We start from the raw sequence: 18870 nt of genomic DNA on the forward strand, positions 1-18870 counted from the left end.
CCTTGGGTTCCTTTTTTACCCAAGCTCTCATGATTTAGAGAACCTGTCATCACCTGGCTGTGTGTACCTGCCTTGTAATGGAAACGAGGTGGTTGATTATTTGGGACTCCCATCTCTTTTGCACTACATCTCTCTCCTGCATCTATTTAAAATACTTATTTGCTTTTTTCAGAACATACCATGCTCTTTTACCTCTGTGCTTGTTTACATGCTATTCCCTTCCCTTTGGAGCGTAAAGGAGCCCCACTGAAAGCAACCTTTAAGGGAGTTGGGTGGGGCAAAATGAAGGCTTCTGGGAGAAGGGACACCTGCGCTGAGGTCTTGAATGGTGAGCAGGAGTTAGCTAGTCCAAGAAATGAAAAGAAGGCTTGGGCGAAGGTTGAAGGACATGGAGTGGCTTGGGGAATGTGGAAATGTGTTACTGGTTCAGAGTTGCTGGAGCTTAGAGATAGGAGATCAGGAGGTGAAGCTGGAGGAGTTAGCATGGGATAAACCACGGAAGGCCTAAGTTGCCAGGTTAAGGAGCTTGGAACTTATTAGGTGGGCAAAGTTGAACCTTCGATGGGTTTTAAGGTTGGGGGGACATGGTCTGATTTTTTTCTAGGCAAATCACTGTGTTGTGGGAGCGGTGTAGATAGAGAAGAAGACAGGCAATGTAGACCGATGTATGATGGGCCAAGAGTAGGCGCAGGAGACCAGAGAGTAAGCCACTATCATGGTCTAGATTAGAGATCATGAGAGTCTGAGTAAGGGTAGTGGTTGGGGGAGAGGGTAATGTGTCAGTTTAGATGACTACCCCTAACCTCCACCCAATCTAGTCGGGGCATAAATTATGAATATTAGTTATTTCTTTTGATGAATCCACCACGTAATTGTCATCTTCAGTTTGACTTGGATAGGTCTTTGGCTCCCATTGGCTGCACCTTGTAGTCACCTGGAGACTTTTAGAAACTACTGATGCCTGGGTCTCAACTCCAGAGATTCTGACTTAATTGGTGTGGGGTACAGCCTGGGTATGGGGGATCTTTGAAAGTTCTCCAGCTGATTCTAGAATGTGTAGCAAAGAGTGAGAACCACTGGTGCAGGTATCACCCAAACAGCATAAAAAGAAAAATATGTATTGGGACAATATTGTTCTTCCTATCTTCCCAATCTTGTCCATGGGTTTAGGAAGTCATAAGGTAGGCCAAAAAGAGAGGACACAAAAAATGTTCACCATTATTAGTCAGCCAGGATTATTAGGAATACTGTGAGTTCTACACAAGAGCTGGCCAACACAGTTTGGGGAGTTACACACTGAGTCCAAGCTGTATTTCCACTGAATCAGTTGCTTATGGTTACAGATGACACTTTGTGAAATGTCTCTGGCAGCACTCTCTTTGGATTCAAATGGATTTTCATTCCAAGGATTTACTTTGCTTCGACTGTGGATTTATTTTTTGAATCTAAAGAAATTCATCCTAACTGGGTTATTTCCACTTAATTGTCTCGGGTTGAATTGTTATCCAGTATCATCACAGGCCTCTTCAATGATGGCTTAGCTCAGCCCTCAAATTTTAATGTCTGCGAGAATCACCTAGAAATATTGTAAAATGTAGGCTCAGATTCAGTAGATCTGGGGCAGAGCCTGAAATTCTGTATCTAACGAGCTCCCAGGTCCTGCTGAACCCACTGGTCTATTGACCTCACTTTTAGAGGATCAGGGGCCCTGGGAAATATTCTAAAGGCTTTGATTATTCTTCTTTCTCTTTAGTCATAATCATATAAAGGGAAGTATAAGGAAAAGAAACAATCATATTTAATTTGAAAAAATCTCTAGGTGAAGACTTACTTGTGGTATACAATTAAATAAATACAAAACTGTTTTTCCATCTTTGCATGACATTTCTACCAATTTTAAACCTCTCTATTGTGACTTTGAAGACACCCAGGAGAAATTATTTCAGGTCCATGCAAATTGAAGATGACATTCTGGATCCTATGGCTTTTAAGTGAATCAGGAACCTGTAGTCAACAAAATAGTTAACATATTTAATGTACGTCAATAGCTGAAAAGGCATCCTTTCAAAATATCTGACAATGTTATTAAACTCAAATCTTGAAAATCTGAGGTCATCCAAGTTAGTCTGCAGGTACTGGGAGAACTCATAGCTGAGTGCATAATCTCTGGAGTGTATAATCTTTGTGTCTAATGACAGGTAAGAATTTTTTCCCCTCAGAGTACAAAGTTTAATAAACAGGATTCAAAACTCATAGGAACCCCAAAATTATATTTTTTGAACTCAGGAAATTTGATATTTCTAGCATAGTTCAAAAGAGAATATCTAGCATGGGTGTTTTTTCCCCTGTAGGCAGAGTTTATAAGGAATCTTGATTACATTTCTAAAGGAAGGAAAACGGAAGTTTGTGTATATAACTAGTATATGAACAAGCGTGACTAGTAAGAGGTAATGGAATGAAACATATTTTTTACGTCCACTGCTTTCTAAAATGTATTTAATAGAGGGGTTTTTCTCTTTTGGTGGGGGAAAGTTCTGACATCCTCCAGGAATGTTCTAGTTACTTAAGGAATAGAAAGTCGTACCTACTATCAACCTAAGTCAAAATACACAATCTTGATTAGAAATAGAATTCCAGTTGGATGTATTAATCAGTGTTTCAACATACATTAAAAGGTAAGACTTCTCTTATCCCACCCATAGGCTGTTCTTCACCTGCCTTTGGGGAAGGAAGTGCCAATGGCTTTTTTTTCTCTTTCTCTACTTTCTAAGCTTCAGACTCCGCTGGGGTCAGAGCACAGGGGAGGCTGGAAGGAAAAGGGTACAGGAAAGGGCTTACTTGAATGGTACGTTTGTGAGCTAGTTTGGCACCATCTGGGGCTGGCAGGTGCTTAAAAGTGAACCTTTTTCTCATAAGGGTGTTTGTGCTCTCCAGAGCTTCCCCTGCAGGGTCCCTCCAACAATAGTTCTGGGAGATGGGCCGTACGTACTATCCTCTAGCCGTGCTCTCTTCTTATTCCTCGTTTTCTGAACTTTCCGCTCCACAGAGATTTTGAACCTCATTGCTCCCAGGAGGCTCTCTGGGGGCAGAATTAAAAATGGCTCCAATTTAGCTCTTTCCCTGTAGGATGGGATTAAGAGTCACACAGGGCAGTGGCTGTCTGCAAAAGGGTTCCTTTTGCAAATGCTCCCCCAATATCTACACTTGCAACCCTTTTATGGCCTCCTTGTAGGTTTTAGGGCTGCGTATCCAGCTTTTAATAATGCTGTTTGAAATTTCCATGAGGGGATGTGGTAGCTCACTTTGGAATTTCATATTTATAGCATCATTGGTGTTTCAGTAGTCAGTTCCAATTTAATATTCTATTATCCTATAATTTAAACTTCTGTTCCTCTTCCAAAACAGGGCAATTCCTAGACCACTGACCTATGTCAGAATACCTTCCTATGTATTAGGGTTTTTCAACCTCGGCACTGTTAACATTCTGGACAAGATGATTCTTTGCTGTAGAGGACTGTCCTGAGCCTTGTACTGATACAGTGTTTAGCAGCGTCGCTGGCTTCTTACGCAGTAGATGCCAGTATCACCTTCTCCCTCCCAGTCCTGACACTAAAAATGTTTCCAGACATTGCCACGTGTTTCCTGGGAGGAAAATTGCCCCTGGATAAGAACCACTGCCATAAATTTAAGAGTACAGGTCCTAGGGCAAACATGTTGAAAACAAGGTTTGCATCATAAGGATGACCTCGACAAGAATGGTAGCCCTGGAGGCAACCTCAGACATCCATCTTGTCCAACCCCACTTTATAAATGAGGAAACAGTTTAGAGAAGTGAATGTATTAGCTGGTGTTGCAAAGCCCCTGTCACAGGTAGGACCAGGAAGAACCTAGTTCTCCTGACCTTTGCACAGTGTTCATTGTGAGGTTGGAGATAAATAGTTATTAAATCTCAACAGCGCTGCTAATTTTAAAGTACCTATGCTTAGAATTTTCTGTGCCAAAAATAGGACATAGAAAAACCTTATCTAATTAGTTAGCGAATAACACTGAATTAAAATTGGACACTATAATTAATCAATGCTAAATTGTAGTCAAATCCATTACCCTTGAGTAGATTATCTGTGTGACCCACAGTCTCCTTCTGACACCACACACTGTGGGTCTGAAGGCGCTGATTGGAGGGCTTTGAGAAGACGGGAGGCTGGGGGTTGAGCGGCACCTATGAGTGGCAGTAAATCATTTTTGTGTTATCTGTAGTTTGTTTTTATCTATGTCACCGCTCCTCTCCATTAACAAAGTTAATTGAGAATTGACTATTGCAAACTTTTATTATAGAAGGCCAGAGATGGAGAAACACATGCAGAAAAAATAGAAATCATTCAATTGTTTGTTCTAAGTATGGTCAATTTCAGGACCAATTGATCAAATTTCAGAAACTTTTCTTTCTCTGTTTTTTAACTCTGAGTGCCCTTCATGTTTTGTTTGTTTTCTTTTTTTTTTTTTTTTAATCACTGAACAAAGTATATGCTTTCCAAAGAATTGTTAGTTTTCTTTTCAGCAAAGTCTTACAAGAAACAGGCTTTGGAAGTAAAATTTAGCAAGTTCCCTAAGATTTTGTTTCCTGAAGAGCACCTTTCATTTCTGAATTTTATTTGTGTGCTTAGATAGGAACTGCTGGGTTTTAATTTTGTAGGGACCTCCACCAGAATGCTCGCTCTCCACTGAAGTCAGCTTGTCTCAGGTCATTGGGACTTGCTGCTCACCTCCCCATGGAGCCTTTCTCTCCCAGTTCTGTCTGTGGTACCCCTCGGTTGGAAATGTGGAAATGATCAGTGAGTCTGCTCTCTTAATAATAATTTTAAAATTTAAATAATCAAAAATACTATTGTCCATTTATTGGACACTATGCCCCAGACACTGTGCTAACATGTTTCTGGGCCTTTAACCCTCACAACAGTCCTTGGCAGGCAGACATCATTGTTCCATGTCTCAGGTGAAAGAACTCACCAGTGTGCCCAAGGTCATTCAGTCATAAGTGGAGGGACAGGTCTCCAGAAACCCCTGGCCGGCGCATGAGGCTTGCAGTATCTTCCCCACCAGGGATTGAACCTGGGCCCTGGCAGTGGAAGTACCAAGTCCAAACCACTGGACAGCCAGGGAATTCCCCCTCTTTTTTTTTCCTTTGGCCCTGGCCCATGCTCTTAACCTCCACATGGTTTTGCCCCCCTCACTTAGAATACTGGGCCATTTCTCTCTTTAAAATATCTCCAGGGGTTGTCCTTTTCCCTGTGGCCTACGGTCTTATGCCTGGATTCTTCTAAGAGCCTCCTGTGCAATGGCACACACCTCACACCATCTGCCCCCAAATACTGCTTTTAATAAGCCATTCCTTCCATCTAAATCCCTCTGTAGCTCCCTATGACCATATAAGCCAACACTTCGTCTGACTCACTGCATTCTGGCTTCTGTCCCTCTCCCTTCAGTCATCCTTTTATGCACCTGGGAAAATGACAGGTTTGTCCTCCACTTCCCTCGGGCCTACCCAGTCACTGAGTCCCGGTCTGAGACTTTTTTTTCCTTTTCTTTTTGGCCGCACCGCGCGGCATGTGGGATCTCAATTCCCCGACCAGGGGTCAAACCCGTGCCCCCTGCAGTGGAAGTACAGAGTCTTAACGGCTGGATTGCCAGGGGAGTCCCTGAGACTTCTTTCTCTGTGAAATTTTGTTGTGGTATTGTAGCCCACCTGGTCCCTGATTTAGTTGGTTCAACCCAGTTAAATTCTTAATTTTTCTCTCATCATTTCATACATGTTACTTGGTCCAAAGCTTAGGATCGTGTGGCTCTGCTGTGTCTCCTAGATAAGGACCAAAAGATGCACAACCTTCAAGGCACTCACAGTACATAAATGCATGTTGGTTTATTTGGCATCGTTTTTCAAAGATGGGAAGTTACACTGGGATAGAAGAAAGGTTCGGTGGAAGTTTCTGAACGTTGCTGATACCACCAAGAACAGAGATCCTTGATCGTGGAGATATTAAGCTTTTCCTAACAATATTTTAACATCATCAGGGGTGGGGGGATTTACATTCATCTTTAAACCAAATCATGATAAGTCAACTTTTTTTTCAATTTCACAATCCATATCGATGTGGTGTGTGAATTAGAGAGGGGTCCAATCGCCTCTTTATGATTTGAGGTTATTGATTTTTATTAACTTGAGAAAAGTATTTTTTCTGATTCTAGAATGGATGTTTCTAATGTTACTGGTAAAATAAAAGCCTACCAATTTCTCAAGAGCATCTGAGTTTGGATTTTTTTACCTTTCCTTGCTATCTACTGGAAGTTTCTGAATCTTACAAGTTACAGTAGTATATCTGGTTTTTGTTAAAAGAATTGTAGAGATGTGAATTGTTAAAGATTTTGATTGGTTAATGACACTACATGTTTTTTAAAGATAATTTTTGGTGCTGACAGAAATCAGTAGACGGCGCAAAGCACATTTTTGAAGACTTCTTCAGGAGACAGGTGAGTCTAGAACCTGCCAGTCGCCCACTCTCTCCTTAGCTGCAGTATCTACCTTTGGCCAAGTAAAGGAAAGACCTGTTAATATTATGGGTGCAGATGTTCTGACTGTTTCTTAGATTCCACGGCTGTCTATTTGGCATCCATTAATTGCAGGGCCACAGTTTATCTCTCCATCAATCCAGAGCCCATGCTCTGACCCTCCTTATCACCTAATTCTCACATATCAAGCCAATATTCTTCCTGCCCTAAGTCCCCCAGACCAGGTCCCAGACAGCTAGAGACCACCCCGATAGACCAGAGACCACCCACAGAGTTCAAACTAGCAAATCCTTCAAGCTGTTTACCCTGCTCTGCCTTTCCTGTGGAAAACACAGCAAAGGCCCTGGCCTGGGCTTTCCCCTCGAGCCTCCTTCTGTTTCCTCACTGTGCGCGGTGCTGCAAGACGCGGTGTGCCTCTCGGGAGATGTAAGTGATAAAAATCTTTCGGTGGCACTGCCTCTCTGTGTTGCCACTCTGTTACCTCCAAAAATTAAAATCCCATGAGTACAAATCAGACAGACAACAGTGCAATTTCCTGGGGCTTTTTCTCTGTCAAGTGCATTTGCATTCATTATTATGTCACCCTAGTAGCTGTCCTTGTTCTGTGCTCTTGGAAACCTGATGTCCAGAACTTACGAAAGCTATCTGACTATGCAAAATATGTTTTGACCTCATCAATTGAAGAAGCTCCAAGTAGGTTTCTTCCTGAGAGATGGAGACCTGCAGTTGGAAGAAATGTGACGAGGCAGGAGGGGAAGGAATGGGCATGGCAGGCTTTGATGGGTAAAGCAGAGATAAGGACAGAGGCAGCAATCTCTGGAAACAACGTGGGTCCACCTGGAAGTCATCTTAACGCAAGGACTGCACAAGCCATAGGCTGAGACCCTTTCATAGCCTGAGAGCATTCGTTTGCTCACTCAGCGGACGTGAGGCTGATCTGGTTGGCTAGGCGGTGTCCGCTTCCTCACTGCTCTGCGTGTGTCCCTCCCACATGCCCAGTCTACAAGGATGACCTCCTCTGATAGAGGTGGACCGTTCTTCAGTCAGGGGAGCTCCTGCTAGAACCTCCAAACCAGCTTTCATTTATTTTTTCACCCATCTTCCCACCCATTCAGCCTTCTATCCACTTAAATACCTACTAGGCCTGGTTCCAGTGCTGGGGACACATCAGTGAAGACAGTCCTTGCCCTTTGGAAGCTGATATTCCTATGAGAGAGAGGGAATGGGTAGGTGAATGGATACTTAATGAGATTCGGTAGGGCGAGGGGAGAGACGAAAGAGGATCAGAAGTGCTATTTTAGCTAGGATGGCGGGGGAGGGCCTCTGTTGGAGGGTGACTTTGAGAGGGACTGAAGGGTGAGTAGGTGAGAACATCTGGGAGGCAAGCCTTCTAGACGGAGGGAGCAGCAGACAGGAAAGCCAGAAGCCGGCAGCAGCAGGAAGGCAGCGTGATGGAAGTGGAGGGGAAGCCTGAGACCGAACCCCAAATGCAGTCATCATCCGTAGTACGAACACAAGATGTGGCACGGGCAGCGGGAGATTCTGCCCACGGGCTGGCAGCGGAGCAGGGACAGTGCAGGAGCAGCTGCGCTATCAGCCTTAGTGTGTGCTCGCTGTGTTCCAGGCGCCGGAGTCATTTACAAACAGTATCTCATTTGATTGTACCTTTAACTTAACTTATGTGTTTTTTTTTTTTGTTTTTTTTTTGTTTTTTTTTTTGCGGTACGAGGGCCTCTCACTGTTGTGGCCTCTCCCGTTGCGGAGTACAGGCTCCGGACGCGCAGGCTCAGCGGCCATGGCTCACGGGCCCAGCCGCGCCGCGGCATGTGGGATCCTCCCGGACCGGGGCACGAACCCGCGTCCCCTGCAATGGCAGGCGGACTCTCAACCACTGCGCCACCAGGGAAGTTTATTAAGGCAATACATGCACATAGTTAACCAAGGAGAAAGGCTTATAATAAAGAGCAGAAGGCCTCTGCCTTCTTCCTCCCACCTCGAATCTTTTCTTCCAGAGGCGACCACTTTCAATTTTTTAAACGGTTTCTTCCGGTATTTACCCCCTTATTTCCAGATCCTGTGCTCACACTGTTACTTCACGCTTTAGTCCTTTCCGCTTGACTTTCTCTTGCGGTAGATGACGATTTAGCTCTCTACTTTACCTCCCTCCCTTCTCACCTTCAACCCTTACATATCGCAATTTTTGTTCAATTAATATTCGTGTTTACATCGTTAGGACTGAGTGAATGTTGTTCACTATCTAGTCAATAAGTGTAACAATCATTTTTCCTCAAACTACCTTTTTTCCCCTGGAGTAAATCATTGCCCTCTTTTTTTTTTTTTTTTTAACTTGCTCAGTTCTGAGTACATATCACTACTATTTCTCGGCAGTAATAATCAGTCCCTTATAGATGGCACAGGCTTCCTGATGACAAGCGCGTAGAGCAGGGTGGCTGGAGGGCAGGAACGGGAGGTGGAGAGGGTAGAGCAAGCGGCACCGTCAACGGCTTTGTCCTGGGGCGGCCAGAAGCTGGGAGGCGCCCTCTCCCCCTTCTGGGGCCTTCGTGCCAGGTTTGGGGGTGAAATGGAGACGGAGCATCCTCCTGGGGCAGCGGCTGACTGGCGCTGAGGAGTGCGGTGTAATCAGAGCCAGGCCAAGAGCCCTCTGTAAGCTCTTCCGATCACAGTGTTGTGATTAGTCACACTTCCTGCTTGAAAACAGGCAGATAGTAGAAAGGGAAATCCTACTGTGAGGTTTGGATAGGATTTCAAATGGGTCTTTTCTGCAAATAAGGTTGAAAGAGGGAGGAGGAGGGAAGAACTTTCTCTCGGGCTAGTGCTTGTTGAGCCTTAGAGAAAAGGATACCCCGAGGTCCTGGGACCTCCATTCCCTGCATCTTCATTATGTGGTGGACTTGGCTGTTCAAGTGACTTTGACCAGTACTCAGATTTGGTGGACCATTGGGATGTGGGTAAGGACTTTAAATGTTTTTTTGTGGGAGAAGACTTTCTTAAGCAGGTGTGGGGCTGTGGGTCGACATCTGTTGAGCACTGACAGAGGACATCTAGGAAAACTGGCTAGATCGTTGGGCAAGTTACTTTATCTCTCTAGCCTTAGCTTCCCCATCTGTGAAATGGGCTACTCAGAGACTATATGTCATAGGATTGTTGTGAGTATTAGAAGAGGGGAGCCTTAAGAGCACTTAAAGGAGGACCTGGCACATCGTGAGCCTTCGGGAAATGTGAACTATTATTCTCATGAGAAATTCATCAATACTCTATGTCACAGTGTTTGTGGTCAGGCTTGCTGAGGTATGGTGAAAGTCTATGGCTTTTTATTACATTTTGAAGCTGAAAAGAGTGATTTCTTTATGTACTCAACATTTTCTGGAAATACAAATGCATGGTTTGAAATCTGGTCCTAAGAGGTAAGCTCGGGGCTCTCGCTGTTGCGGTGGTGATGACTGCATGTTGAAAGAAAGCAGGATGCATTCAAGTTGAAGCCTACAAAGAACCTTCTCGGGTTTGAACCTTCAACTTTACAAAGGAACAAATGAAGTGCATCGGAGCAAAAGTTCCTCAACTCTTCTGCCACCAACAGATAGGGTTAAAGGTCCCTTAGTCCCCCTTTGGACTTAAGGAAAATGTGGACTTTGAGACAACCTTTGTAAGGAGACTAACTTCTGTACAATTTTCTTTTTTAACCGTAGGACTTTGGGAAAATAGATTCCAACCATATGGAGATGGTAAAGCAGGAATTGTTTAAAAAAAAAAGATCTAGCGTTTTGTTCATTCAGAAGTAAAGTGACGACTGCTGGTTGAAAAGTATATTTTTGTTATTAAGGAAGCAAATTAAAATTGCAAGAAAACAATGGAATGATCAGCTTGCAAAAGTTATTTGCTTTGATTAGAAGCACCAATAAATGTGCCTTGGATCTATAACTGCTTCATTTAGCATTTGACATAAAATAGATTTTTTTCACAGCATAATATCTCCATTGAAATATAATTATTTTGCAGATTGCTCAACTGAATACTCTTATAAACATGCTGTTGGGGGATTCACCCCAGGCGATCATCAGATCATGACAGTGTGCACAGTTGATGGACACGTGAGGGATGTGGCAGTCGAGCTTGGAGCAGAGAAGGTGATTTGTTGCAGAGCAATTACCCTAATGCATTTTTAAAAGCATAAAATAAAGAATCATTTCATTTGCTGAAAAGATATTTTAGGTGCTTCGGTAAAGCAGTGACAGAATATTTTGATTGTCAGCTTTTTTTTTTTCCTTTAAAGTTAGATAATTACATTTACCAGTTAAAGAATTGCCGTTTAAAAATAATATTTTGTCTAAATGTTTAAAGATGTCTATTAAAAATGTATACTGAACATGACAGCGGCCTTTTCATGCTGTAATTCTAGTCGGTGGTCTGAAAACAATTAGGATGAAAAAAATGTACATTTATTCAGTGCTAGCTGGAGTCACGATCTTTAGAGTATGGTGAGGGTGGCATTATGATTTTTAAGATAGCGCTGTTTTGCTCAGATAACACTTCTAAGAAAGGTTCTGCAGTTATGTGCGTGTTTAGTTTCTTTAGTAATCTCTCCAGGGAGCAAAGCTCCCAGTGGGTTGTAGTCCGGGGCACCTTCTGACTCATGCATAAGAGAGAAGATGGGGAAAAACTTTAGTAAAACAGCCAAATGTTATCCATCTACTTAGGCCCCTCATTCAAACCGGTATACACCAGAATGGCTGTACTGGTTGTTACAACATTGAAATATTTGCTCACTTGTTGGTAAAAAGTTGGTAAAAGTCCAGCCCCCTCAGGTCCCTCCCGTAGGTCTCCAGACTGCTCTGCCATCCAGCAGCCAAAGGACTAATGCCTGCCTTAACCGGGGGTTGCCAGGCTCTGTCCCAGCCAGGCTAGTATCCGTTCCAGTCGGTGGGGGTCTGGGCCATACTGGTTATCACCCTGTTTAGATTAATCTTTGGCTTTAGCCTAGGAACATTTAGAATATTCGAAAGCAACATGTGGTGGCTGGCATATGGGATGGGGCAAGAAACTGGTAAGAAACACAGTTCCTTGGTCCCCTTAATCTAAGTAATGGGAGTAGATTCATCTTTGAATGTGTTTGAGCTTCTACAAAGAGGGAGGAGCTAGGGGCAGAGATTTGAGCTCTGGGACTGCTTCATGGGGTGTTTCTCACTGCCTGTGGCAGCTATTGATCTATGGCCAGGAGCGTTAGAGAGCTCTCTCAGGTCAGGAATAACCTCCAGGAGAAGTGAGAAGGGAGATGGTGAAGTTATGGTGCAAAAACACACAGCCACGATGGAGTGAAGCAATCAGGTCAGTACTCTGTCCTTGACTCTTAGGCAAATCGAAGTTTTGAAGCAGATTTCTGAGGGAAACCTGGTAACTTGCTGTGATCTAGCTCGCTTGAAAGAAGTCCCACAGTTCCCATGGGAGGCTCCCTGTCCATTAAAGAGCACCGAGGCTCTCCTGACATAGACTTCTTTCTCCAAATGAACGTTGAGAGTCTGAAGACTCCTTTCCCTTCACGTGGGACAGGTTTTCAATTCTAGTTGTTGTATGTAAAAACCTAACAGGTCTCAGTAAACTAGGAATAGAGGGGAAATTTCTCAACTTAATAAAGTTGAGGAGCTATCTACAAAAAAACCTACAGCTGACATCACACTTGATGGTGAGAGACTTAGTTTCCCCATGAAGATCAGGTACAGGGACTTCCCTGGTGGCCCAGGGGTTAAGAATCCGCCTGCCAATGCAGGGGACACAGGTTCGAGCCCTGGTCCGGGAAGATCCCACATGCCGCGGAGCAGCCAAGCCCATGCGCCACAACTACTGAGCCTGTGCTCTAGAGCCCGCAAGCCACAACTACTGAAGCCCACACGCCTAGAGCCCGTGCTCCGCAACAAGAGAAGCCACTGAAATGAGAAGCCTGTGCACCACAGTGAAGACCCAACAGAGCCAAAAAATAAATTAAAAAAAAAGATCAGGTACAAAGCAAGGATGTTTCCTCTTACCACAGCTTTTTAGTATCATACCGGAAGTCCTTGCTAATACAATAAAGTGAAGAAAGGAAATAAAAAATGTACTTATTGGGAAGGAAGTAATAAAATAGTCTTTGTTTGCAAGTGACATGATTACCTATGTTAATCATTATGCCTAAAGAATTGACAAAAAAAAATCTCCTGGAACTAATAAGCAATTATAACAAGGTTGCAGAATACCAGGTTTATATACAGAAGCCAAACAATGAACAATGGAATTTGTACCATTTGTACCATTTGTACCATTTACATTAGCACCTTCCAAAATAAAATACCTAGATATAAATCTAACAAAATATGTACAAGATCTATATGAGTAAAACTACAAAACTCTGAAGAATGAAATCAAAGAACTAAATAAATGGAGAGATATTCCATGTTCATGCATAGAAAGACTCAATATGGTCAGGATGTTACCTCTTCCCAAATTGATTTATAGATTAAATCAATCCCTTTCAAAATCCCAGCAAGTTATTTTATGGATAGTAACAAACTGATTCTGAAGTTTATATGGAGATTCAGAAGACCCAGAGTAGCCAACACAATATTGAAGGAGAAGAACAAAGTTGGAAAGCTAACATTACTGAACTTTGAGACACTTTAAAGCTATCATAATCAAGAAATGTAGTATTGGTGAAAGACTAGACAAACAGGTCAAGGGAACAGAACTGAAAACCCAGAAACAGACCCCCATAAATATAGTCAGTGATCCTGACAAGGATCAAAGGCAATTCAGTGGAGCAAAGGTAGTCTTTCAAATATGGTGTTGGGACAACCAGACATCCACATGCAAAAAAATGAATCTGGACACAAAACTTATACCCTTCACAAAAATTAACACGAAATGGATCACTGATCTAAATGTAAAATGCAAAATTATAAAACTCTCAGAAAATAACATAGGAGAAAACTTACATGGCCTTTGGTATGGTGATGACTTTTTAGATACAACACCAGAGACCTGATCTATGAAAGAAATAATCGATAAGATGGCTTCATTAAAATGAAAAACTTCTGCTCTGTGAAAGACAATGTCAAGAGAATGAGAAAACAAACCATAGACTGGGAGAAAATATTTGCAAAAGACACATCTGATGAAGGACTATTATTCAAAATATTCAAAGAAATCTTAAAACTCGACAATAAGAAAAACAACCTGATTAAAAAATGGGCCAGGGCTTCCCTGGTGGCGCAGTGGTTGAGAGTCCGCCTGCCGAGGCAGGGGACACAGGATCGTGCCCCGGTCCGGGAAGATCCCACATGCCGCGGAGCGGCTGGGCCCGTGAGCCATGGCCGCTGAGCCTGCGCATCCGGAGCCTGTGCTCTGCAACGGGAGAGGCCACAACAGTGAGAGGCCCGCGTACCACAAAAGAAAAAAAAAAAAAAAGGGCCAAAGACCTTAGCAGACAACTCACCAAAGAAGATGTACAGATGGCAAATAAGCATACGAAAAGGTCTCCACATCATATGTTATCAGGGAAATGCAAATTAAAATAAGAATGAGATAGCGCTACACACCTATTAGAATGGCCAAAATCGGGCACACCGATAACACCAAATGCTGACAAAGATGTGGAACAACAGGAATTCTCCTACATTGCTGGTGGAAATGCAAAATAGTACAGCCACTTTGAAAGACAGTCTGGCAATTTCTTACAAAACTAAACATACTTTTACCATATGATCCAGCAATCGTGCTCCTTGGTATTTACCCAGAGGAGCTGAAAACTTATATCCACACAAAAGCCCGCACACGAATGTTTATAGCAGCTTTATTCATAATTACCAAAACTTGGAAGCAACCAAGATGTCCTTCAGTAGACGAATGGATCAATAAACTGTGATACATCCAGACATGGAATATTATTTAGTGCTAAAAAGAAATGAGTTATCAAGCCATGAAAGAAACTTAAGTGCATTTTACCAATCTGAAAAGGCTACACACTGTATGATTCCAACTACATGACGTTCTGGAAAAGGAGAAATTATGGAGACAGAAAAATGATCAGTGGTTTCAGGGTGTTGGGAGGTGGGGTGAGGGATGAATAGGCAGAGCACAGAGGATTTTAGGGTAGTGAAAAATACTCTGTATGACATTATAATAATGGATACATGTCATTACACATTTGTCCAAACCCATGGAATGTACAACACCAATAGTGAACCCTAACGTAAACTATGGACTCTAAGTGATAATGATGTGTTTGTCAGTCGTAACAAACGTACCACTCTGAGGAGTGATGTGGATAACGGGGAAGGTTATGCATTTGGGGCAGGGGATATATGGAAAATCTCTGTATCTCCCTCTCAATTTTGCTGTGAACCTAAAACCTGCTTTTTAAAATAGTCTAAAAAAAATCTTTCCTAACCAAAAATCTAGAAAAACCCAACCTAACAGATCTCCCCACCTCCTGTCTTGCCCTCCTCCAGTCAGCTTACCATGCCACTGGCTTCCAGGTAATCTGTTGAGCAGTAACTCTGGTCATGACCCTCTCAGCATAAAAGCCTTCAGTGCCTTCCTGTTGCCCGGAGAGTGTGTGGGGTGTCTCCAAATGTTTCTGAGCATGCACTTCTGATCTATGTATGTATTTATTTATAAATTATATGCAGGTAGTGTTGTACTGATACATTATATAGGATATAAATATGCCAAAATAGATGTTTTAAAGGATGAGATAAGATTAATATAATAGATATTTCACTATTTTCTTCCCACACCCCTAGTAGATGGTTTTGTGCACTACACTTTAGGGGTCAGTCGCCTAGAGCCATGCTACTCAAATTATATTATGTGCTCACAGATCACCTGGGGAGCTTGTTAAAATGCAGATTCTGATTCAGTAGGTCTGGGGATGGGGCTTGAGTTTCTGCAGTTGGAATGAGCTCTCAGGTGATGCTGCTGGTACTGGTCCAGGGAACACACTACTAGTAGCAAGAACCTGGGGCATACAGTCCAAACTCATTAGAATGTCATTAGAAACACCATCAGCTGGCCTCTGTTACTTTAGTTATTTGTGATCTAGACATAACATAAATTTGCAGGTCCTCCAAACGTACCATGTGGTTTTGTCAGTTGGTGCTCATGCTTCTTCCTTTGCCAGGAATGCTCTTCTCTTTCTCTCCCCATCCTGGCAAACACCAGGGATTGTTTAAGACTTGGTTTGAGGCTACACCATCCCGAAGAAGTTTTAAAAAATGACTTTCCCTCTGCCACACCCATTCTCCTTGCCTCCCCCGCGATACATACAAGTAGACTGAGGTGCCTCAGGCCAAAGGGAGCAGCCATCATCTGTGCCCTCCCTAAATTCTAACAGAATGCACTTGAAAGACTTCGGTACACTGTTGTTATATGTCTGTCACGGACATGTTAACACGGCGGAGTCCCCTCGGCATCAGTGCTTTTGGCAAGAAGGGAAGAGGAAGCTTGAGTGGGCAGAGGGAGAGGGCAGGCCCAGGCAGGCCAGGGACAGCTTGGCTGACCCCAAGGGCGCTCTGGAGATGGCCTTTGTACCCACACAGCAATCAGTCACTGGGTGTGGGTGAGGCTCCCCACTGCTGAGCAGGCCCTGGGCGCGGGTCCCTATCTGTCCACAGCACTCCTGACCTTTGCTGCACCAGCTCTTCCTGTAAGAGAAATCTGGACAGAGCATCACAGTGTTCGCCTAAATATCTCTCCCCTTTTCCTAGGACTCCAGCTCCCTTAGGTCAGGGATATGGTTAATCAGTCGTTGTGTCCTGAGGTCCAGGCAGAATGTTGGCACACAGTGGCGCTCAGTAAACAGCACCTGCAAATGTCAGACTGACCAGTGTGGTCACCCTAAGTGGGGTGTACAAGACAGTCCTTTGGGGCATGGGAAGAAAATATAAGGAAGTTCTACTTACATATTTTAAACCTCCCCCTTTGATTCCACGTACATATGTTAGTACAGTATTACATATATGTTTCATAAATAAACATAAATAAATGAGTTGCTCAAACATTTTTTGTAGAGGTACAGAATCAGTAGTTGTAAGGAGACCAGTGGTCTGGAGCAGTTGTTGGCATTTTTGGTAAAGTTTGACTGGAACACAGCAGCACCCATGTGTTTATGCATCTTCTATGGCTTCTTTTTTTTTTTTGTAGTACGCGGGCCTGTCACTGTTGTGGCCTCTCCTGTCGCAGAGCACAGGTTCCGGATGCGCAGGCTCAGCAGCCGTGGCTCACAGGCCCAGCCACTCCGCGGCATGTGGGATCTTCCCGGACCGGGGCACGAACCCGTGTCCCCTGCCTCGGCAGGCGGACTCTCAACCACTGCGCCACCAGGGAAGCCCTTCTATGGCTTCTTTTGTGCTATGACGGCAGAGTTGAATAGTTGAAGCAGAGATTGTATGGCCCGCAGCGCGTAAGACACTTCCTATCCAGGCCTTCACAGAGAGTTTGCACCTCCCTGGTCTGGGGGGATACTGCTGTTAGTGTGTTGACTGCAGGAGACCTTTACCCTTCAATTTCTGCTGAACCACGCGTCCAGCAATAATAATGAAGCCCTAAGTTATTGCAGGGTGGGGCCTCATGGTTAGCAGCAGTTTGCTTCTCAGATGCTGTGAGAGGGACAGCTATTTGTTTCCCAATATCCTTTCTTTATTCTAGGCACATGGATGCCTAGAATAAAGACTGCATTTTCTAGCCCTTGTTGCAGTTACTAGGACCACTGAAGTCTGGTCAGTGGAATGTTGTGTGCAGCTTCCAGGGGGTGGCCTTAAAGGGAATGGTCATGTTCTTCTTCCCTTCCTCCTTTGGCTGGCTGTAATGGAGATAAGATGGCTGGAGTCTGAGCAGCCATCTTGCACTATGAGGTGGGACATGTTGACGATATTATAGCAGCAGCTTAGTAAGAGGAGGCCAGCTCCCTGCCAATGACATGAAGCCATATTCTTTTACATGCAAGAGAAATAAGCTTCTATACTGTTTAAGCCATTGTTAGTTGTGAATCCTAAAGAGTTTCTTCTTACCCACAATTGAGCATAATTCTAACTGATTTGGATAATCTGTCACTGAGCAATCCCCCCAAAGTTTCCCATTTTAGATTATGTGACATTTCTTCTAGGAGGTGCTTTGTCCAGAAAAATCTGAGTTATTTTAACTAAAGAACTAACGTTCACAACTCTGTGCACATCACTGAAGCAGTTGCGCATTGATGAAATTGTGGGGTGATCAGGAAGGGGACACCTGAGCTTGGGCAGCTGAGGGATAACTGTGCAGGGACTCAAATAAGACACATTTGACAACCTGGGTGCTTCTTTCCTTAAAAGAGATATGTTCTTTGTAGTTCTATTTGTGTGTATTTTCCCTTTTCTTCAGAGACTTGACTTGTATAGATAATTCTTGAGTCTTTTTTTAACTTATAGAAGTTTTCTAAGTAAATACTCTAATTACTTAGCCAAGTGATAAATGTTTCCCTGGAGCCGCCTAACTTTACTAGGCGGCTCCCAAGAACCATCACTTAGATTTTACAACGCCCTTAATAGGGAATTAATTGAGTACATCTTTTTGACTAATTTATTTCGAGTTAGAATTTTTGAAGAAGGTAATTTTTATTTGTGCTCACAACAAAATAATTAGTGACAGTCATTTTCCTTAAAAGAAGGTTTTGAAAGAGCATTTTTTTTAAAGGTATCATTTATTATATGGAAGAGCCTATGAGAGGAACCCTTTGTCCAGGACAATAGTCTTTTAGCCTTGTTAGTGTCTTATTCTGTATAAATGTGCCTAATTGTTACAGTTGCTAAACAGAACCCATCCTACTGAGTGTGATCATTTAGCTGTGAGGAGGCATAATAGCAGTTGCATCCAAAATTTGCAGCAATTTTACGTATTCTTTCTGCAGAATTTTTTTTTCTTGTTGCCAAAGGCGCGGAGGAAGTGCTGCTGTTTCCCCCATTGTCAGGGGCAGCTGTCTGTCTGAGCTGAGGCTGCACACCCACCAACCAGGCAGATGGTGGATGGGAGCTGAGGCATGTCTTCTGTGCACAGAACCCACTTTGCTGGCTTTGGGGAGTGCAGCTGCCACGCTCTTAGGATGGTGACAGTGAAGGAGACAGCGCCCGCATTTCAGGAGCCCTTGTAGAGGGAGCCACGTGCATTGAAAGGGTGCTTAGGGTCTTTGGAGCATTGAATAGGCACTTGCATATTCAAACTGCCAGAGCTGTGTGAAAATATGAATTCCTATTAATTAGAATTTTGGATAGGAATCAGGCAGGAGGT

The sequence above is a fragment of the Pseudorca crassidens genome, chromosome 6 (genome assembly GCF_039906515.1).
Source record: "Pseudorca crassidens isolate mPseCra1 chromosome 6, mPseCra1.hap1, whole genome shotgun sequence".
NCBI classification, from domain to species: Eukaryota; Metazoa; Chordata; class Mammalia; order Artiodactyla; family Delphinidae; genus Pseudorca; species Pseudorca crassidens.